This window comes from Equus caballus, chromosome 3, assembly GCF_041296265.1.
Source record: "Equus caballus isolate H_3958 breed thoroughbred chromosome 3, TB-T2T, whole genome shotgun sequence".
Taxonomy (NCBI): Eukaryota; Metazoa; Chordata; class Mammalia; order Perissodactyla; family Equidae; genus Equus; species Equus caballus.
The window spans coordinates 81,099,622-81,121,390 of record NC_091686.1 but is presented as its reverse complement, the minus strand read 5'-3'; the positions used below and the strand labels follow the sequence as shown (position 1 = coordinate 81,121,390).

The 21,769-nt window shown below is 35.5% G+C and overlaps 1 long non-coding RNA gene across 5 annotated transcripts in view; it reads left to right on the top strand.

The window, feature by feature from the left end:
• Window positions 1-351: 351 nt before the first annotated feature.
• The window catches only part of LOC102147451 (uncharacterized), a 167,428-nt gene continuing 146,010 nt past the window's right edge, over window positions 352-21,769 (top strand). For 2 of the 5 annotated variants that reach the window (XR_011437117.1, XR_290059.4), the window contains exon 1: window positions 353-548. This is a non-coding gene — a long non-coding RNA (uncharacterized lncRNA). Of the gene's footprint in view, window positions 549-21,769 lie in introns of all 5 variants that reach the window. The other 3 variants (XR_011437116.1, XR_002807023.2, XR_011437118.1) reach the window with 2 other exon arrangements.

Sequence of the window (21,769 nt, the reverse complement as noted above, 5' to 3'; positions counted from 1 at the left end):
AAGTATTACCATGAAGCTGAAAGCTAAAGAAATTTACATTTCTGTTACTCAAGGTCAGGAAAATATTAAACCTTCCTGGCTAGTGCTGGCTGGCTTCCATGTTTCAAATGGTGATATTATGTGTTAAAACGATTAAAGAAGTCAATTTAGGTGATACAAACAAACTATATTTAACATTTCATGAAGCAGCAGTTTCCACTCTCAAGAGTTCAGAGAACTGCAAAGTAAGGGAAAAGGGCTGCAAGCTTTCTTAGAAAAAGGCAAGCGGGAAACAAGGAAGTACCGGCTTAAGTTGATTGGCTGGGGTTGCACATCTGACCTTATTTACAAAGATCAAGGAACAAGGAAGTAAGAAGAGAGCCCAGAGTTGGCTTCCTGTTTGGGGGTTGGCTGCCTGGATATATTGCATAGGGTCAAGTGGAGCATTTACAGGGACGCAAAAGCTGTTTAGGTTTCAGTTTTCTGATATGGCAGCCTGGGGAAGGAGTGTTCCATCTTGGGCCTAGAAATTTATTCAACACGTGAAAAATGTTAAACTTCTGTGTGAGGTAAGTTCTGCGGATCAGGAAGTTGTGGAAGGATTAGAAAGAATACCTGCTAAGTGTTACATAGGAAGAGGCTTCTGTGGAAGAAGAGGTTTTCAGTGCTGATGAGAGAGGTTATTTTACAAGGATATTGGCAGAGGAAGCTCTATAAAGCAAATGACATTTTGGTTGAAGAAAATGTGACCAGAGGCTCACAGGAAGCTAACTCTGGGTTTCCCCAGGAGCAATAGTTGCATATTCTCTAACTCAGTGTTTGTGATGACTTTATAGAATGTAACTGCCATGAATAACGAGAATTGACTGTATATTTAAATTATACTAATTGATCAATTCATATACTTACACATTTGTAGATATGTATGTACACGTGCATTTGTGTACATAAGTATAGGTATGTGTGTATATCCGAGCAATCATTGCCACAAGATAATGAGCAGTTTTATTACAGCCAAAAGTTTACTTGTGTCCCTTTGCAATCCATCCCTACCCCACCTCCCTCTCCAGATAATCAGTTTTCTGAACTTATAAATTAGTTTGTTCTAGAATTTTACACAAATGAAATTTACTTTTTTTTTTTTTGCTGAAGAAAATTATCCCTGAGCTAACATCTGTGCCAATCTTCCTCTAATTTGTATGTGGCTGGCTGCCACAGCATGGCTGACAAGTGTTCTGGGTCTGTACCTGTGATCTGAACCTGTGAACCTGGGCTACCGGGGTGGAGCATGCTGAACTTAACCACTATGCAAGTGGGCTGGCCCCCCTCCTCTTTTTTTAAAAATTCAGCTTCTTTTACTCAGCATAAAGATTTTGAGATTTAGTTTTGTCTTGTTGTATGTATCAATAGTTCATTCCTTTTTATTGCTAAGCAGTGTTCCAGAGAATGGGTATACCCATTCCTCTACTCATGGACATTTATACTGATTTCATCTTTTGGCTATTACAACTAAAGCTGCTAAAAACGTTTCTGTATGAGTGTTGTATGGGCATATGTGTTTGTTTCCTTTGGTTAAATAGCTAGGAGTGTAATGACTGGGACTGGTGGAAGGTATAAGTTTAAATTTTAAGAATTAATTTCAGCCATTGGTATTTCATTGTGGTTTTAATTTGCATTTCCCTGATTAATAATTTTGCACTTATTTTCATGTACTTTTTGGTTACATATAGTCTTTTTCTAAGGTGACTGTTCAAATCTCTACTTTTAAAAATCAGATTTCCCCTTTTATTATTAAAATTTAAGAGTTCTTTATATATTCCAGTTCCAATTTCTTTTTGTGATACACTCATTGTATTTTCTCCCAGTATATGGTTTGACTTTTTGTTTTCCAAATGGTGTCTTTCAATGAGCAAAAGTTTTAAGCTTTGATTAAGTTCAATTATTTGTTCTCTTTTATGTTTTGAGTTTTAAGTTCTAAGAAATCTTCACCTATCCCAAGGTGGCAAAGATTTTTTTCCTACGTCTTTTTCTAGAATTTTATAGTTTAAGTTTCCATTTAAGTCTATAATCTATTTCGAGTTCAAATTTCATGATTGATATGAAGCAAGGATCAATGTTTATTTTTTTTCCTTATGGATATCCAGTTGATCCAACATCATTTATTGAAAAGACCTTCCTTTCTCTTCAATTTATTGAATTGCCATCTTTGTAAAAAAATTAATTGACTATATATGTATGGGTCTTTTTCTAGACAATGTCTATTCTGTTTCATTGATTTATTTGGTTATCTTGTTTTCAATATTATAATCTTGATTATTATAACTTTATAGTAAATCTCAATGTCAGTTAGGTCCTGTAACATTGTTATTTATTTTTTCCTTTATTTTTGGCCTTTTTAGATCTTTTTCATTTTCCTTTAAATTTTAGAATCTCCTTGTCAACTTCTACGGAAAAAAGAAAGCATGTTGGGTTTTCCGTTGGAAATATGTTGAATATATAGAGCAAATGTGCATTAGTTTGCTAGGGCTTCCATCATAAAGCACTGTAGCCTGGGTGGCTTAAACAAGGTAATTTATTTTCTCACGACTCTGGAGGCTAGAGACTGAGATCAAGGTGTCCGAAGGGCTGGTTTTTTCTGAGATCGTTTGCACATATCTGTATCTACAGTTCTTCTTCTCATGATACCGGTCATGTTGGATTAAGGCCTACCTTAGTGACCTCATGTTAACTTAATGATCTCTTTAAAGAACTTATTTTCAAATACAGTGACATTCTGAGGTCCTGGGGGTTACAACTTCAACATATAAATTTTAGGGGAACACAATTCAGCTTATAACAAAATGCATCATTTTTTCTAGCGATTTTAAATTTGTGTCATTTATCTTTCAGTTCAGCAGTTTGGTTATAATATGTCTCTGTGTGGTTTTCTTTGAGTTTATTCTGTTTAGTGTTCACTTAGCTTTATGTCTTTCATCAAATTTGAGAAATTTTTGGCAACTATTTCTTCAAATATTTTTTCTGCCCAATCTCTTTCTCCTCTCTTGATACTTCATTTTTCCTAGGTTAAGCCTTTTGACATTTTCTTACAGGTCCCTGAGGCTCTGTTAATTTTTATTTCCAGTCTTTTCTCTCTGTTCTTTGTATTGGATGATTTCTATTGACTGTCTTCAGGTTCACTGGTTCTTTCCTCTCCAGTCTGCTGTCTAGTCCACCCCGTGAAGTTTTGTTTGTTTGTTTTTTAACTTTAGATAATTACATTTTTCACTTCTCACATTATCATTGGGGTCTGTGCTATAAGATCTATTTATCTGCTGAGAATTCTTATCTTTTCATTCAGTTTAAGTGACTTTATTTACCTCAGGATCATGGTAACAATAACTGCTTTAACATCTGTGTTGGATAATTATTCTGTGTGATCTCAGGGTTGGCATCTGCTGATAATCTTTTCCCTTGAGAGTTTTTCACATTTTCCTAACTTTTTATAAGCTGAGTAATTTTGAATTGAGTCCCAAACATTGTGATGTTAAGCTCTGTAGACTCCGAGTCCTGTTATAATCCTCTAGAGAGTCTTGGTGTGTTTGTTTTAGCAGGCAATCAATCCAGTTAGGTTCAGACCTTAAGTTCTGTTGCCTTCTGTGGGTGGTGGTTTAAATCTCTAAGCTTTTGCTTTGCTAGTTGTGTCTATCCTGCAAATATGTAGTTCAGGGGTTAGTCTAAGATTTACGTGGTGGTTCAAATCTCAGTCCAGTTCTCTAAGCCTTTGCTACACTGGTTTGGTTCTGTCCCACACAGGCATAACTCAGGGGTAAATCTGATGCTTGTGAGGATTCATACATGCAATTAGTAGATTTTCGCCTCCAGCTCTCTCTCCTCCATGTTTCACTCACTCTTTCAACCCGTAGAGTCTGCTGCCTGGCCAGAAAGATCGAGTCTCTATTAGTTTCAGTTGCCTGTATAGGTTTCGTTTCCAAGTTTTGGTATTCCTCCATAATCTGCCCATTTTCCTTTATTTTTCCAGAGTCTTTAAGTAGTTACTTTTGTCTTATATCTAGAGCTTTTAGCTGCGGTCAGTGTGAAGGACGAGGTGTAGCGGGCTTATGCTACCATGCCATAGCAGGAACTCCAGCTCAATAGTTTTGAGAAAATCTTGAGGTGCTAAGTCTTCCAACTTTCCGGATCACCCTTTATTTAATGTCCAAGTATGATAGTTTAAGACTCCATCCATCTCATGTATTATAGAATGTTTCCATAACATTTCTGTGGATTTCTAGGGAGCTTACATTGTCCTAGAGTCTGCACTGTGGCCTGCCTCACCCTGCCATCTGATCCCAGATGTTGTTCTTCGTACCTCTGTCTATTATCTGCATACTGGCTGTGTTCCCTTCTCTTTGGCTCAAACCTAGTATTCTCTCCTCCCATCCCTGTACTTTGCCCAGATTTCTCACCTCTGTTCTCTATTTGCCAATACTCCACAATACACATTGCTTTTATATTCTTATGCATAGCATTTATGTCTCTACATCTCCCTGTGAAATACACATCCAAATACTCACTAATATACTCTACTAAGAAAAGAGCCACCCACTCTTGGTCTCTACTCCTGGCTAAGAACCAGGGAATGAACTTTGAAATTATGTATTTTTCCTTTAACATATTCTAGATCAACTCTAAGGCAAGGGTGCCAAGCAAGACAACCAGAGAAAATTCTAGGAATTGATACTGTGCGGTCATTTCCCTTTGTTCTATATTTCAGGCACTAGGGCAGCCACTGGATCTAGGTTTGGGGAGAGGGGAAAAGAAAGACGCATAGGACGAAACTCATATTTATTCCCTTCCCCAACCAAATTGTTTTCCCAGTGAGACAATTACACATTGCCAATTGTGATATGACATGATAAATGTTATAGTAGAACTGTAGAAAAAGTGCTATGAATCAAAAATTAGTAAGTGACACTTTAAGGGACTGGGGAAGCTTTCACAAAGGACAGTGTTGATAGATGCAGACTTTTTTGGAGAGTCTTGAAGGACGTTAAGCAGGTCACCAGTCAGAGAAGGAAGAAAAATAAGTAGAAGGCATATTTGGATCTTGGCAAGTAGTCTGGAGGTGACTAGAGGGTATACTAAGCAGTGGAATGAGATGAAGATAGGAAGATAGGTTAAGTTCAAATTGCTCACAATTTTGCATTCCATGCTATGGAGTTTACACTTTATTATGTAGGGAAAAGTTCATATTTTGAGTTACACATTCAAGTCTATTCCTTTTATGCTCCTACTTGTTGGAATCTGTAAACAACAACCACCACACAAAGCAAAGACCATGCCCACTAACTATCCTGATTTTTAGCATGGCATATATATTTATATTAGAAATGTCCTCAGCACAAAAGATTGGGCTTAAAAGATTAGGCAGAAATCTGGTAACCTTTTTTCATTAATTAGTCTAGGAAACTAGCAAACAGAAATTGATCACAATGAGTCTGAAAGATAATATACAAAACTGGAAGGAAAAATGATAAGATATATTTTGGACTTTAGAATCTTAGCAAGAAAGATTTTAACAATGAATCATAATCTTAGAGATTATCCAGGGTAATGATCCCCATTGCCTGTTGCGGAAACTAATGTCTAACTGGAAGTTTGTACCTTTGACCACCTTCATCCATCTAGTTCTCTGACAAATATAATTTTGATCCGGTATTTGTGTGCTCAAGTTCAACACCAAATCTTTCACTCTTGAGACAGTTAGATGATTTTCTTTGATTTCAAAGACTGAAGCCGGTTTTCCTTCAGGCAGTGCCTCTTTTCTGTGGGGAGCTGTATCACACCCCCTCAGTGTCCCCATTCAACAGCACCACCAGTGTCTCTAGGAGGGTCTCTTTGATACAGTCTCTTTGAAAAGAGACCCTAAAGGCAGTTTCCACTTACATGATCACATCTGGACCATGGAAAACACTACTCTACTCTATCAGCATTGGAAATACAGCTTGTTTCTAGAATGGTCATCTCTTGACTGTTTTAGCTGTATTAGTCAGAATTCTCCAGAGAAAAAGAACCAACAGGATGTATGTGTGTGTGTATGTATATATATACATATTCCTTATAATAATTTATTATATATGTATAGATTGATAATATCTAGATATCTATATCTATCCAGATCTACCTACCAATTTATCTATCTATATAATAGTTTTATTTTAAGAAATTGGCTCACATGATTATGGAGCCTGAGAAGTCCCATGATCTGTAGTCAGTAAGCTGCAGACCCAGGAGAACCAATGGTTTAGTTCCAGCCTGAGTCTAAATGCCTGAGGACCAGGAGAACTGATGGTATAGGTTCCACTCTGAAAACCAGCAACCTTGGGACCCAAGAAGAGCCAGAGTTTCAGTTTGAGTCTGAAGGCAGCAAAGGGCTAATGTCCCTGCTCAAAATGTCAGGCAGGAAGAGGTCTCTCTTATTCGCAGGAGGGTCAGCCATTTGGTTTTATTCAGGCACTTAACGGATTAGATAAGGTCTCCCACATTAGGGAGGGCAATCTGCCCTACTCAGTCTACTAATTCAAATGGTAATCATCCAAAAACACTCTCAGATACACCTAGAATAATATTTGAGCAAATATCTGGGCACTCTGTGGCTTAGTTAAGCTGACACATAAAATTAATCTTCACATTAGCTATGTCTTTTTACATTAAATTTCTCAGCCATAGATCAAAAACTGGTCTCCTATGTTTCCCTAATCTTCACGGGATATATGTGAGGCTGTATAAATAGTTATTTTAAAGACTTTCTCACTTGACAAGGAATGATAGTGAAGTGTCTTCCCTTCCTCTCTCAAGAGCTGGATACGGAAAATGCCATAGGACAACAATAATTTTCCCAGAAAAAAGCTTCTCTTTTGACCCCTCAGGCTTAATTATTTTATATCCTTGAGATTCTGTTGAGCTTCAAGTTATAAGGTTTCGATTATGTCTTGTTATTGGATGAATTATATTCTCCCCAAATTTGCATGTTGAAGTTCTAAGCCCCGGTACGTCAGAATAGAGCTATGTTTGGAGATAGGGTCCATGAGAGATAAAATGAGGTCCTTAGGCTGGGCCCTGATCCACTATGATGAGTGTCCTTATAAGAAGAGGATATTTGGACACAGACATGTACAGGAGGAAGATGCTGTGAAGATGTAGGGAGGAGATGGCCATCTACAAGCCAAGGAGAATGGCCTCAGAAGAAGCCGACCTTGTCAACACCTTGATCTCAGAATCTCGCCTCTAGAATTGTGAGGAAATAAATTTCTATTGTTTAAGCTAGTCTGTCTGTGGTACTTTGTTATGGCAGCCCAAGCAAACTAATGCATCTCCTTTTCAAGTCTCGCTTAGATGGTCTAGCATCTTTAGTTCGGAATCTTGCTTCCTATTATTTTGTTCTTGGCCTTTGGGGGCTTTAGGAGAAACTTAGAAAGAATCCCATTTTAAAATCATCACTATATGTTTCATATCATTTAGAATTTACTATGCCTAAACCCTATTTCTAAACAATTTCTGAACTTATTTTAACTAACCCAGTCTTATAAAATTTCAGATTTATGAACAGATATTCTAAGAAGGTTAGACAATTGGAAAGCAACATAACCTTGAATGTTGCTATTTAGGAAACATTAAAGTTTGATAGAATGTCAATGAAGAGAAGATTTTTAAAATGGCATCTTAAAGTATGAATATGATCCTATTTCACTCCCCTAAAAGGAGGAAAATGACTTGATGCTTTTGATTACTGTCATTAAAGATGGAACTCATCTTTTCTTCCATATCCAAAGCGGGACCTGCTTTGATAAATGAGTTTGATGATGATAAAGCCGACATAGCACAATCCAGAAGACAATTCTGTTACTTTTTCATCTAAAGGGTAAGGTCTAGAGGCATTAGGTATCTCTGTAAAGGTAGAAGACTGGGAGTTCAAAGTTTAAAAAAAACAAACAAACAGAGAACAGTGAATAAAATATTATTTTTGTAGTACAATAGTAAAACAGTATTCTATCAGAACTTTGTTAGCACATAATTCATGTATCCTCACTGGTAAGGAATAGCATTGCTTCTAAAAATAAGTAGCTGTGTGATGCTCTAATTTGATCTCCCAACGCCAGTCGTTGGGATATAGTCAATGTGTGCTTATAACATGGAAATTTAAGTATGTCTTTCTTCACTAAAATAAACAAACACATTGGTGATTCATACTTTGGTTGTCAGCTTATATGGTTCTTAAGGCAAACAACAAGTTGGAAACATAAACAACACCTGAAAATTAACATTTTTACCCAGAATAATTCCTCAGCAGGATTCCTAAGTTTGTGTACCTTTCCATATTCTTGCTTTACACAGAAAGCTTAATGAAAGCCTGTGTGTAGAACACAGTCAGAGGGTCTGCTGTTCGTCAGATACTCCCACATTCTTCTCCTCAGTGCACAGACTTCTGTAAACACGCAGACTTCATAGATTCTTTTTGTCAAGAGCTTATTGGAAACAGAAGTCTATTCTGTCTGCTAAATGTGAGGAACTGAGTTTCAAGTTCTGGCACAATTAAGCTGTCAACAAAATGCAATGATCGGGCTGATGTCCAATTTTTTAATGTTGACCTGGTTCTTAGGAATCCTAATAAAGTGCAAATGACAGCTAGAGCAAAAGACATGCTTTGGACACCTTCGTGTTTTATGGGGCCCCATATCAGTTTTCTAGGGCAGCATGGAGTATCTGCTTTATTACCTGTGATGTGTGAGTGCCAGGTTCCTGACGACGAACAGGCTCCCAGACCTGCCTGTTTCCATTGCATCGACATGGAAATAGGCACTCAGACTCCAGGATTCAGAGCTCACATTTCCCACTTTGATGCAAAGTCCAAATGCTTATGGGACCCGTGAAAATACTTCAAATGATATTCTTAATAAAACCTTTCTGATTCAAGTTGGAAACAGTTTGAATTTTCTCTAAGAAGCTTGTGGTGGAAAAGGGTAGTGAGTGGATTTTTTTTTTGTTTTTTAAAAAAATTTATTTAACTCTTTCCCTTCAGGGAAGACTGGCTTTAAAGAAAGTATAGAAGTTTCAAACTCTCCATGTTTCTTTTAAACTTTACATCCCTTCTGTTTAAAAGGTAACTCTTTGGTGTTTTTGTAAACTGGATGTCAGCAGAATTCACTCACTCGGTTGAGATTTACGTAAAAATCAGGAACGCCTATCCCATATGCTATGCAGACCCTTCTCTAAGTTTCTGTGGACTTCTAGGGGGTTACAGCCTTGTGGTTCCTTCTGGCTCTGAGTTCCTACTTATCCTGAACTGCTATTATCATTGCTAGTCCTTTCTGTCCACATCACACTGAACTAGACTGATATCTATTCTCTTTTCCTTATTTCCCACAAACCACCCAGATAAATCATTCGTATATGTAATAGGCTTTCCTGAGATTTTAGGGCAATAGAAGGAATTTTATGTTGCATGTCTGCAAATTTTCTTATCCTAAAAAATCCTTTGTCCACTTTGCTACTAGGAGTTTTTCACCGGCTGTGGGCTACTTGTAACCACGGTAAAGCAGTCCTGTCCCATGTTGTGTGCCCACTGATCACCCTTTTGCCTCTCCTTCTAGCTTTCGGTGTTTACCTTTTGCAAGATTGCCCCAAAATGGCTTTCTCCCTTTCAGTTTAGTTTCCCTCATCTTATTTAGCTCACTTCCCCTCTGGGACTATATTTTCATATCCACAGGCCTATTAATGTGTCTGATAAAACGAGGTATCACCACTCTCTGTCTTGCCCTTTTGTAGACCCAAAGGTTGGATAGTCTTTTCTCCCTCATTCCCCTGCAGTCATTCTAAGTTAGCAGAAATATAGATAACTATTTTTCCTCCTCTGGAAATTAAGCATACACCCCCAAAGATGGACATGTCTATATTTAGTCAGTTTTGGGTTTAAATAATCAAAGCTCATGGTTCCTTTGAAAGTTAGTTTGGACTTTTCTCTTTTCTTCTCATGAAAAATAAATTCATGTTACCATCTTTTTTGGGTCAGATTTCACCAATGATTTTTGCATGGGAGGACTTCTAGAAAAGGAAGGATTAAAAATAGTTTTCCTAAATCTTTTTGTAATGATTATGTGTTAGATATATTAGCCTTTTAGATTTGAGTGAGAGCACGGTTAAACACTACCGAATTATTTTCCAATCGCTGGGTCAAAGGATTGCCAGTGCAGGAATAGTTCCAGTGAATATTCCAAGACAAGCTAAAACGTATGCTGCTAGTCATCTTTTGAGGTGTTTGAATTATTTCCATGCTTATTTCCAAGCCAAAGATAGAAATACACTACTACATATGAAAGTGTTGCATAGATTCAGGCCTCCAGGTGCTCAATAGATGTTCAATTAATTTGAAAGGAAAGGCAGGAAGCTTCTCCACTTTGCTTCATGGTTGGTTATCTCGGTGATTTTTTTTTCTTATTTATTTATGTATTATTTATTTCCCTTCTTGTTCCTAAAAATATTGTATTGCAAGATAACATAAATTAGAAATGAGAAAGAGGAGGCAAAGCATAAACAAAGAAATAAGGGGCAAGGAACAAAGAAAATAGGAACAAGGAACCAAGGTCTCATATAATGGAACTAAGGATAAAACTTGAACAAAATAACAAAGTCTCCTACTACAAAGTCTTAAAGGTACGTGTACCAAGAGATTGGTAAGAAATGGTCATTCCAGAGAGCTCCTTTGCCTTTGTTCACACAGGACTAGGACCATAGTTTTCAGAGTTAAGCCCAATTAGATGCCACAAATTTGTTCTGGTTCTTATATCAGGGTCACCCTGATATTACCTGAGAGAAAGTCTTTTAATAATGGCATATGCAGAAGCTCAGAAAGAAGAATGCAAAGAAAACCTCCCAATATTTTATCTTGCTAGAATGTCTTCATGGTGCTCACATTTATTGGTGAAGAATACTAGCAATGCTTTCTTTAGGAAAGCACAAGACATCACATGATAAAACTTTGAGTGGTAAAAAGTCTTTGCAAACTCTCTTAAATTCAATGACTTTGGGTAGAAACATACTTTGAGTCATATGAAAAGAAAAGTTACTTTGCTCTCTGGCGTCTGTTGATATCTTTGAAGTGATTTTGTGTTTTTTTCCCCTCGAAGCCCCACTTTAATCGGCTTCCTAGAGTTTTGGAATCAAGAGAAGCTGTTGCTCAAATTAAGGGGGTAAAAGATTTGAGAGAAAAAATGAATTAAATATTTTTCACATATGCACTTGGCTGATTGCAACAGTAGGCAAAATAAAAAATGTTATACTAACTATTAATAGTTTGATTCATTTATGATGTAAAATGAACAAATAGGGTTTATATGCATTTATTAGTATGTATGTGTAAGTTTGCATTTGATGAATAAATGCTAATGGGGTCTACATACTATAGGATGGATATGTATATGATAATTATCATTGTAATTATTGTTAAAATGATCGTTTTCATAGGAAACTGCTCCAGAAGAGTTAAGTATAACTTAAAATTTAATGCATATATTTTCAAATATAATATAATTAGGCTTTGGCTTTTAGATAAAAGTCTATCAGATAATACAAAATACAATCAAATCTTTTAGAAACTCTTTGTTGTTAAAATACTGCTCCTTAAAGGGATTGTAATAATTAAGGGTGTGGGGAATTAAGGTGAGTGTGTTTGCATAAAGTGATGTAGAAATTAGCTTCCTTTACTTTTTTAAAGGACAGAATTGAGAAGAGCGTAAATCTTTAATATTTTCCTTTTTTCTCTTTCCAGTTTTATTGAGAGATAATTGACATATATCACTGTATAAGTTTAAGGCATACAGCATGATGGTTTGATTTACATATATTGTGAAGTGATTATCACAATAGGTTCAGCTAACATTCATCTTCTCATATACATACAATACAAAGAAAAAAGGAAAAAATAAGTCTCCTTGTGATGAGAACTCTGAGGATTAACTCTCTTAACATCTTTCCTATATATCATACAGCAGTGTTAGCTATGGTCATCATTTTGCACATTACATCCCTGGTACTTATTTATCTTACAACTGCAAGTTTGTACCTTTTGACCACCGTTCTCATTAGCCCCCTGCCCCCGCCTCACGCTGCCACTAGTAAGCACAAGTCTTATCGCTTTTTTTATGATTTTGGGATTTTTAAATTTTAGATTCCACATATAAGTGACACAAAACAGTATTTGTCTTTCTCTGTCTGACATTTCAATTAGCACAGTGACTTCAAGATCTATCCATGTCACAAATGGTAAGATTTCATCATTTTTTATGGCTGAATAATATTGCATTGTGTGTATATATATGTATATGTATATGTATACAACAACTTCTTTATCCATTCGTCCACCGTTGGACACTTACGTTGCTTCCATGTCTTGGCTGTTGTAAATAATGCTGCTATGAACACAAGGGTGCAGATATCTCTTTGAGTTAGTGTTTTCATTGCTTTCAGATATGTTCCCAGAAGTGGCATTGCTGAATCATATGGTAGTTCTATTTTTAAGTTTTTGAGGATCCTCCGTATTGTTTTCCATAGTGGCTGTACCAAATTGCACTCCCACCAACCGTGCACAAGGGTTTTCTTTCTCCACATCCATACCAGTGTTTACTAGCTCTTGTCTTTTTGATGATAACCGTTTTAACAGGCATGAGGTGATATTTCATTGTGGTTTTAATTTGCATTTTGCTAATGACTAGTGTTGTTGAGCATGATTTCATGTACTTATTGGACTTTTGCCGTTCGTCTTTGGAGAAATGTCTATTCAGGTCTTTTGCCCATTTTTTAATTGGGTTATTTAGTTTTTTGCTATTGAGTGCTATGAGTTCTTGATATATTTTGGACATTAACCCCTTATTAGAGATATAGTTTGCAAATATTTTTTCCCATTCTGTAGGTTGTCTTTTCACTTTCTTGATGTTTTTTGTTGTTGTCGTATTTTTTTGCTGTGTAGATGCTTTTTAGTTTGGTGTAGTCCCACTTGTTTTTGGATTTTATTGCTTGTGCTTTAGGTGTCATATCCAAAAATTCATTACGAAGACCAATGTCAAGGAGCTTTATTCCGACATTTTCTTCTAGGAGTTTCATGGTTTCAGCGTTTACAATTAAGTCTTTAATCCATTTTGAGTTAATTTTCGTTAATGGTATAAGATATAAGTCCAATTTCATTCTTTTACCTGTGAATATCCGATTATCCCAGTACCATTAATTGAAGAGACAATCTTTTCTCCATTGAGTATTCTTGGCTCCCTTGTCATATATTAATTGACTTTATAGGCTTGGGTTTATTTCTGGGCTCTTGATTCTGTTCCATTGGACTATTTGTCTGTTTTTATGCCAATACTATACTGTTTGGATCACTATAGCTTGAAATCAGAAAATGTGATGCTTCCTGCTTTGTTCTTCCTTTTCAGGATTTCTTTGGCTATTCGGGGTTCTTTTGTGATTCCATATAAATTTTAGAAGTGATTTTTCTACTTCTGAAAAACATTCCATTGAATCTTCATAGGGATTGCATTGAATCTATAGATGGCTTTTGGCAGTATTGACATTTTAACAATATTAATTCTTCCAACCCATGCACGCACGATACCTTTCCATTTATTTGTGTCTTCCTCATTTTTTTTCACCAATCTCTTGTAGTTTCAGAGTAACGATTTTTCACATCCTTAGCTAGATTTATTTGCAAGTATTTTATTGTTTTAGATGCTATTGTAAATGGAATCATTTTCTTTATTTCTTTTTCAGAAAAATCATTGTTAATGTGTAGAAACACTATTGATTTTTTGTCTAATTTCGTATGCTACAACATTATTGAATTCATTGATTGAGCCTAACAGTTTTTTAGTTGTCTTTGGGATTTTCTATATATAAAATCATATCATCTGCAAATAGAGACAATTTTACTTCTTCTTTTCCAATTCTGACACTTTTTATTTCTTTTTCTTGCCTGATTGATCTAGCTAGGACTTCTAGTACTATGTTGAATAGGAGTGGTGAATGGGCACCCTTGTCTTGTTCCTGATCTTAGAGAAAAGCTTTCAACCTTTCACCATTGAATATGATGTTAGCTGGAGGCTTGTAATATATATGATCTTAATTATATTGAGATATATTCCTTCTATGCCTAATTTTTAAAGAATTTTTCTCTTGAATGGATGTTGAATTTTGTCAAATACTTTTTCTGTATCTATTGAGGTGATCATATGATTGGTATCTTTCATTCTATGAATGTGATACATCACATTAATTGATTTGTGTATGTTGAAACATCCTTGCATCTCAGGGACAAATCCCACATGATCATGATAAATGATTGTTTTAATGTGCTGCTGAACTTGACTTGCTAGCATTTTATTGAAGATTTTTCTATCCATATTCATCAGGGATATTTGCTTAAAGTTTTCTTTTCTAGTGGTATCTTTTTCTGGTTTTGGTATCAGCATAATTGTGGCCTCATAAAATGAGTTTGGGAATGTTCCTTCCTCTTCAATTTTTTGGAAGAGTTTGTGTTAATTTTTCTTTAAATGTGTGGTAAAATTCTCCAGTGAAGTCATTTGGTCCTAGGCTTTTCTTCATTGGGAGATTTTTGATTACTGATTCAATCTCCTTGCTAGTAATTGGTCTATTCGAATTTTCTATTTCTTCCTAACTCAGTCTTGGTAAGTTGTATGTTTCTAAGAATTTTTCCGTTTATTCTAAATTGTCTTTAATATTTTTTTCTTTTCTTTTTGCTGAGGAATATTTGCCCTGAGCTAACATCTGTTGTGAATCTTCCTCTCTTTTCTTTTTTCGCTTGAGGAAGATTTACCCTGAGCTAACATCTGTGCCAATCTTCTTCCATTTTGTGTGAGGGTCACTGCCACAGTATGGCCACTGATGAGTGGTGTAGGTCCACACCCAGGAACCAAACCCAGACCACCAAAGTGGAGCACACCAAACATAATCACTAGGTCACAGGATTGGTCTCTTTAATATTTTCTTATCTATTAACTTTAGTAAGTTACTAAAATCCAATTTTGATTTCTCTTTTTTTTAAAAAAATTTGCAACTATAGGTCAAAACTTGGCTCATCTAATTGCTAGTATAAACTAGGCCAATTTATATGACCTCTATTTCTGTGTTTCCTCAACAGTAAAATAAGGATGAAAGTAGTACCTACCTGACAAGGTTACAGTGCAGATTAATGGGAATGCCTGAAAGAGTTCCAGGTGCATAAATGTGACTTATAGTTATTGCTTTGTTACTTAAATGAAAGATGAATTCATGCAATGGTTTAGGTACTTTCTTGGGAAGCATACTATGAGAGATATGGATCTTCCTATGGTGCATTTTGCTTCCCTTGCCTGGAGGCATAGTGGAACCCAGTTCCAGAGAAAACACCCTTGGTGCTTGCCTGATGCACCTTTTAAGACTGAAGGTTAATTAGAGCTCATTTTTTGGACCAAGAGTTTTGACTCTAAGACTGTTGATCATTTACCTGTTCTAAATTTGCACTCTTCATGTGAACGTAAGCAGCCTGCACCCAGGAGAATAACTTTGCTTTATATTTCACAAGCTAATGAAAAACTATTGACCCTGTTTATCCATATCATTCCTAAAATGCTTCCTCTGCCCTGCTGTCCGTCACCTTGAATACAAATGGTACATTTCACATAATACATTCTTCTGTTTCTTATTTTATGGCCTAGTCCTTACGTGTGGATTTGGTTTGTATTTTTTTGTGTATATGAAATTCATTGGAACTTCAGTTAAACATTTAAGACAATTAAAAATTGAAAAGTTATATGAACTGGTGACCCTTTGACTCTGCTGTAGGAGTTGTTTTACAGGCAGAGATAGAGAAAAATCTCATTGAGATTCTATTTCACCTGATAACATAGCACTGTCTCAGTGGCAAGAAAAGCAGTGGAGGAAAAGACTACATTGTGTCCAATTCCAACTTTTATAAGCTTCAATTTAAATCAGCCAATGTGGAGAATTTGCAATGAAGTTGCTTTGAATCCTTACTTGTTCATTTGCTTATTTATTTATTTTTACATAGGCAACAAGAGGCCTATATTTAGTATATACTATTAAAAATATTGACTCAAACTGGGAATCAATGAAAATCTTAAAACTCTTCATAAATTATTTAATAGGATAGAAGAAGTTTAGAGCCAATAATAGATGGATCATTTTTCTTAAATAAATAAATCCTCTTTTAATACCACATTGCAATTGGAAAGATAATATTTTTTACCATTTACAAAGTACCATACTTAGAGTTTCTTTAAACGAAATACATCCATTTCCACATATATAAGAAATGCAATTTTTTTGTGTGCATGTGTGAGGAAGATCGGCCCTGAGCTAACATCTGTTGCCAATCTTCCCCTTTTTTTGATTGAGGAAGATTGTCACTGAGCTAACGTCTGTGCCAATCTTCCTCTATTTTACGTGAGATGCTGCCACAGCTTGATGAGTTGTGCTAGGTTCACGCCTATGATCCAAACCTGCGAACTCCAGGCTGCTGAAGCAGAGCGCACTAACTTAACCACTACACCACTGGGCTGGCACCAGAGAAATACAATTTTTTTTATCTTTATAGGGATGAGATATACTGGACAGGTTTTGCTTTTTATCACAAAGGAAAAGATATTTTAAGCACTTTTCTAGATTTGAGCTCTAGACAATTTTTTATTCGATTCTTTTTCTAGAAGGACAAATAACCCCACAAGCAGCTCCTTTAGAAATTTGTTTTATAGCACAACCAGAAAGACCTACAGCTAGAATATACAGCTATGTACTATGGGGGGCTTTGGGGAGAAGAAGAAGAAAAAGAAGATTGACAACAGATGTTAGCTCAGGTGCCAATCTTTAAAAAAAATTTCTTTTGTAATCAATTACTATAAAAACACTGGATGTTTCCTTAAGACAGTCTTTTAAAAGGTACTATCATAAAACATACGACCTTTATTTGCATATCCATATAAAATTCCAAGAAGCTACTGTAATATTGAGAAGTAATGTTAAGAATAACAGTGAGGAAATTTCAATGAATGATAGAGGGAAATCAATAGATAGCATTTACACTGTTCCTGATACACAAGGGGAAAAAATCAGAACATAATGTGCAAATACTATTCAATAGTATTAGATACTAGTGGATAGTTGTGTGATATCCACAGGTGACATAATGAAACTTTCTGGTTTTGGTTTAAGAAAGCCATTTTCACACACACACACACACACACACACCTCAAAGTATTTTCCCACTGCTTCTGTTATTCAGTGCTGCAGTGTCTTTTTCCTCAGTTCTGTCTAACTCCTTTATCTCCCTTTGGCCTGTTGTTGATCTCAGTTCTAAATTGGCTAAAGTTCCTTCTAGGAGTAAAATTCCTTGACTCCATGATTCTATTTCTGTTCTGCACACACTGGCTGTATTTACCTATTCCCAGCCAATGGAGATAAAGGAATTTTAGATTCCATTTTTATTTCTTTTTCCTAGTTTGCTAATTTTTCAAGAACATGTAGTGTTATGGAAAAATCACAGGATTTACACGGGGAAGATAAAATAGATGGCTTTTATTTATTCATTCATGCCCGAGTGATTGCTCACTGTATACCAAGCACTGCACTAGATACTAGAGACGCAAACAAGACTAGTTTCAGTTCATGCTACCAGAAAGCTCTCGGTGAAGTAGGAGAAGGCAGAAAAACAACTATAAATGCAATAAAATATTGCAAGTGGCTTAATCTTGAAAGATGAGGGGACTTTTTCCAAGTGCAGGGAAGGTCTTTCCAGACACAGGGAGGTGGGTGAGCAATAAACAAAGGTGTGAACCCACTGAGTGTACTTGGGGAGTTACAGTAGTTCAGGACAGCTGGAGTATGGAGGAGTTTGGACTTGATCATCCAAATATTGGTCTCCTATGTGTGGGAAATGCACCAGGTGGTTGCTTAATATATTGCATCAAAGTATGCAAGAATATATTAAAGCATCTATATAATTTTTATATCATCCTTTAATTTTTGAGTGTACTTCATAAGATATATGGATCTAACTTATAGATAAACAAATATACTATGTTGGAAGCATGCTTACAAGTTGTTTAAGGATGGGATGTGTAACCAAAATGTTTGTAGATGACTACTTTAGGGATTAGAGCTTTTGAAGAGTTTTAAACTGAGGTGACCTGTTCGTCCTTGTAGAAGGGGCTGATCAAATTGTTAGGAATTACTGGGGTAGTACATTTAAAAACTCAGCACAATATATGATATAGCAACGGTCCGTGAAAGTTAGATATTATTATTATTTTCCATAGTAGTAGTATGTGTAGAGAAAGGATAGCTGAGAGAAACGAAGACTGGCTTTGGTATCTGGCATATTTGAAGTCTGTCTCTGCCAACCATGTGAATTTTTGGCAAGATACTTAAGCTTTTGGAGGCACAATTTCCTCACCAGCAAGATGAGGAGAATGATTTCCACCTCACCAATTGGTAGCGAAGATTTAAAATAATGCATAAAAGGACCTGGCGTATGACCACGGCCGGTAGTAGGTGCTCAATACATAAATAATACAAAGAAACAAACACACTGCAATCGCGACATGATTGCTATCTTCCTATTCTGAAGACTTGCTGCTTGTTTCTCATTTTCTTATTTATTTTGATTTATAAACATTCCCATGGCTCTTTTAAGCTCCTGACTTTCATAGATAACAGTGGTAAGGGAAATTTGCTTCTGTTTCTCCTAAAACAAACTTTTTGTGTGTATGAGGAAGCTTGGCCCTGAGCTAACATCTGTTGCCAACCTTCCTCTCTTTGCTTGAGGAAGATTGTCGCTGAGCTAACATCTGTGCCCATCTTCCTCTATTTTGTGTGGGATGCTGCCACAGTGTGGCTTCACGAGCAATGCTAGAACTGCACCGGGAGTCTGAAGCTGTGAACCCCAGGCTGCCAAACTGGAGCACTTTGACTTAACCAGTATGCCACTGGGCCGGCCCCACAAATGCTCATTTTTAGTAATGGTCTTATACTCTGTAAAAGTATAAAATAATATCTTCACATGTGATACTTTGCATAAAGGAAGAAATTTAAGCCAATGAGATTCCTCTCTTGCCCATATTCACACTCTTAAACATGTTGTGCAGAAAATGGCTTTCTCTAGCCTTTACTCAGGCTCTGACTCTGTGAATAAGAGTCAGTTTGGCCTACATTTCAGTAGCTTGGGCTGGGTCCTGAGTGATTGATGTCTAGGTAGAATTGCGTCTTAATAGTCCTATGAAAATAAGGCTAAGTGAGGATGTTTTCATGATAAAGCAGATAATTTCAAAGAGTGTAAAACACAGCTGTGCTTCGGCCTCTCTTCCTTTGTCTTTTATATAAATATTTTGAAATCATTTTGGCTCAGTGGCATAATCTGCATACATGGGGCCATGATGTAGAAAGCAGAATTTAAAATTGTGAATGAGGCATGATTTTATTGGGGAATTTTATTATTCTATCTAGGTGCTATCAGAAATTATTGATAAAGATCAATTACCCATAAAAAACCTAAAAACGTTATTTGTGGCAGATATCACGTGGAATTTGGTTTTAGCATATTCCATAATTACATGAGGGATTTTAACTTGTTTAATTACACAAAGATACATTTTGAAAATAATTTATCTTGGCAAGGTCACCAGTGTAGGGGAAAAAAGCCAAATGTTTCAATTTAGCCTTAAACAGAAAATGCAATAGAAGCAAAAACAGGTCTCAGTCACAGTTGAAAAAGAGACTTGCTAAAATGGGAATCTGTTAACACAGGTGTTTTCAGAAACCAAAGCTTGGGGACAATTTCATATTGTTAAGTAGATAAACATTTTTACATAGTTGTAATTACAAAATGAAAGTTAAATCTTTATTCTACTTCTTAGCATAAAGTTGAATCTGTCTAAAATTGCATGCTAAAAAAGACAATTTTCCTGTTAAATTGAATATTTTGTATAACAGTTTCAAGAAATGTTGCTTTGCAAAGTTGAAATCAAATGCTTTCTTCTGTTTTTCTATTTTTATCTTTTGCTGTGGACAGCCACTTTGTTAAAACGTTTGTTGTATTAAACTTGTTTGTTCTTTCAAAATGGTACAATAATGATGAGTTTAGCCATTAATCTGGTGACAATTACGTGTACATTACTAACAATTCTAACGAATCCGACACAAATAAAAGGACTAGATAGATTTTCTTAAATTTAGGAACATTGCTAAAAGGTACATTTTCTTCTTCTAAATTGCCCTTAAAAGTCAGATAAAGTGACTAATACATTAACTTTAAAACGCGACGCACAATCTTAGTTTCTTATGAATAGGAGAAACTATTTTGTTCAATGCTAGTTGTGGGATTAAAATTGCAATATTTAAACTTGAGAATAATATTTTAAAATTTCTTATTCTAAATCTGAGACTATTTCATGTGTATTTTAAAATAAAGTAAGCAATTATAGGGATATTGTTTAGAAATCTTGCTAAATTCTCTACTACTTCTAATAATGTATCTGTAGTTACTTATAGACTTAATTACACACATTTGTATCTTCCTCCATGTAGTGAAAGTCGTGGTTGTACCTATGCATTGTGCATACATTTTATTTCTCTTTATTTTTTTACTGCACTGGCTAAGACCTTCAGAGAACATTGCTGAATAGAATTTTTGGTGATGAGCATCATTATCTCTTTATTCTGATTTTAAAAAGAATGCTTTTAACATTTCATTGTTAAGTATGACGATGATTATTTAGATTTTTATCAAGATTTTCAGTAAATGCTTTTTCTCCTGATCTTAGTTTTCTCATTGCTTGGTTTTTATCACGAAGTATTAGTTTTTATTTAAATGTATTTCCTTCATTTAGTGAGATCAAAGTATGGTTTTCCTCCTTTAGCCTGGAAATGGGGTGAATTTCCCTTAATAGATTCTTAAAATATTAAAATAACATTGCATTCTTGGATAAAACCAAGAAGCACATGACATATAATTTTTTTTTTAATTTGGTTAATATGGTTTGTCATTGCTTTCTTTAGGATTTTGTATCTATCACATTGTAATTTTCCTTCCTTGTGCTTTTTGTTGATTTTGCCATAAGTGTTATACCAGCATTTTATATATGAGTTGGGATATATTTTCTCCTTTTTCATTGTCTAGAAGACTTTGCATCAGATAGAATTATTCTTTCCTTCAAAGTATAAAACGGACATGGAGTGGTGGTATACTGGTGGAAGATTTTAACTACAGCTTCAATTTCTTTAATCATTATGCCACGCTTCAATTACCCCAGACCCCACTAGGCTGCTGGGACATTTGAAGGTGGTAATATCTCGGGTACACCGTTTGGTGATTATGCAATGGAGGACTATATAGGCTTTCTATTTTTAAATGTTTGCTGCAGTCATAGTCATTGATTCCCATTTGTTTGTGCTTTCTGTCATTTTTCTTAATCAATGTCACTAGAGGTATGCTTATTTTATTGTTCATTTCAAAGTATCAGTTTTTAGCTCTTTTTATCTTACCTGTTATTATGTGTTGCTACTTCATTTATTCTACTTTTTATCTGTTGTCAGTTACTTTCTTTGGATTTGCTCTATTCCCTTTATAAGTGAACTTGGACAACAGACTCCTAATTCTCTGGCTTTCTTCTTGTCTACTATAGGAACCCTTTAACATTTTTTTAAAGATTTCTTCTTTGACCTATGAATTATTTGAAGTGTAATTTTAAATTTCTAA